The 2107-nt window shown below is 28.4% G+C and overlaps 1 protein-coding gene across 1 annotated transcript in view; it reads left to right on the top strand.

Moving 5' to 3' along the window:
• The first annotated feature begins 676 nt into the window (after positions 1-676).
• LOC106691143 (tudor domain-containing protein 1-like) overlaps positions 677-2107 on the top strand; it is a 6338-nt gene continuing 4907 nt past the window's right edge. Inside the window, exon 1 of the mRNA XM_014436817.2 lies at positions 677-724. The gene's annotated coding sequence lies outside the window, so the exon portion shown is untranslated. The remainder of the gene's footprint in view (positions 725-2107) is intronic.

The following is a 2107-nucleotide window of genomic DNA, read 5'->3' as shown; positions in this document are numbered from 1 at the left end:
TACTCAAGTTATATGTATGTATTAATCAGTGACAAGGCCTGCAAATTGGTATTTCTATTGTGAATTACTAAGATGAATATTTATCCTGAAAAAAAACAAAACAGAAATAATAAGATTCTTTACTGATTCTGGGACAAGTACATTTATTGTGGAATGACATTTTATCAGGACATGAAAATGGTTTTTAGTATCTTAAAAAATACAGGGTAAAATACATAAATATAAAACATAATGATAATAAAAAACAGACATATATAATCAATAATTTAACGTAGATAAAACAGCTTGGTATCAAATAAAAAATCAGCCGTATTTATAAAAAAAATTAAGAATGGTAATACATTACATACACATATAATAAAATTAATATTTTATTTCCAAATTTTTAATCTTTTCTTAATGTTGAACATAATGTAATAATGTTTCATGCAGTAAATAGAAAAATTTAATAATAGTTAATTTTTTTAACTTGAGTGCTTTCTTCTACGAGCTTCTTTATTACTAGTACTGGTTTATTAAATCACTTATCAAACTTTCTAGAAAATATTTTACCCATAGTAATAAAATTTTACTTCTTGTTTCAGCCGAAGTTAGTATATAAGGAGTTAGAAATTCCGCCAGGCGTGAAATCGCTGCTTGGAGAAGTGACATAGTACGATGTAGCAGCGATTTAACTCCGATCCTACCAGTTTTTCAAATCAAAGATGCGGAAGGGGATCCTACGGTAAGATTTTAAAAATTTTTGTTAGCTTGTTTAATAAATATCTAGCTTGATATTGTATTTATTTTTATAGCATTAGTAGTTTCTATTCTGTGAGTTTGAAAAATATATTTAAAAGTTCTCACTTATAGGAAAATTACAACTCTTCAGTTTAACTCAATAGATTTAGAATTTCTACTTTAATAAAAACAAATTATTAAAAAGATGTAATTTTCTTAAAAGAAAGAACCTTTAATTGTATTTTTCATAAAACTAGTAGAAATGTATTCAAGACCAGTGTGATGAAAGCAAATGATGACTTGTGACTTGATTTGTGGGTGGGATACTTTTATTATTAACTATAGGAACAGAATTTTAAGGTTATATTCTGCCTTGAGGCAAATTGTCATTATTAGAAAAGACAGTAATTATTAATTTATTATCATTATTGGAAAAACAAAGGATTTCCAGTTGATAGTAAGACGTAATATGGTCCTTTACCATCCACCTGATTATAGCTGAAAATCAATTTTTGATCGTCTTAATTCCCTTTGTCCTTCTCAAGATTCTAGAAGAATCATTCCAAAAGAAGATCCTGAAAATCTGAAGGAGGTGCCCTTTGGTTTATAAGAAATCGTCAATTGTAATCAAAGCTGAATTCATAAAAAAAATTGTTTACCAATTTCCATTGCTATTTACCTGCATTTAAAAGAGCAGTGGCTTGTAACAAACGAAATCCAATCTCATCTCGAAGACTTATACACTTAATAAATTGTGGTAAAAGAGAAATAATTTGACTGTGTTTTTATATATTTTTGACATATTAGATGTAAATGTTTTGACCTGGGCAGAATAGTCTGTATGGAGTTTTTTAAAAGGGTTAAATGATATCTCTCATAGTAAATTAAGATTGTCCCTGAAGATGGCCGAATTGGCCGAAACGTTGGACGTGTGAATGAAATAAATGTTTTGAGACTATAATTTGGATAGTGTTTTTGAATTTTTTAGTAAATTATTAAATAATTTAATTTGATATTAGATAAGGCCTGTTGCGTCCTGTACTTGTTGGATAAGAAGTGGTACCGAGGATTCGTTCTCCAATACCTACCTTATAACAAGATGTTAGTACAATATGTCGATTATGGAAATGTTGAAGTGGTTCCTGCTTCATGGTAAGTCTCATTTCATAGTTTATAAAACACTTAGTAATTTTTTTTTCTTAGTTATCGCATCTTTGCTTTGCTTGACTGGAACAAATCTGACAAAAATAAAGCTTTTGTTTTATTTCGAAACGAACGTGTACCAAAAATGGGCAGGGTTTTTTTTTTCTCTGTACAAAAATAACCTGTATTTATGCTACAATCGATAGAATATGTGAAATACAAATAACTCTTAGTTCAGGATTAT

The sequence above is a fragment of the Halyomorpha halys genome, unplaced genomic scaffold (genome assembly GCF_000696795.3).
Source record: "Halyomorpha halys isolate HHAL.00 unplaced genomic scaffold, Hhal_1.1 Scaffold2110.1, whole genome shotgun sequence".
In the NCBI taxonomy this organism is placed as follows: Eukaryota; Metazoa; Arthropoda; class Insecta; order Hemiptera; family Pentatomidae; genus Halyomorpha; species Halyomorpha halys.
This window is presented reverse-complemented; position numbering and strand designations above follow the sequence as displayed.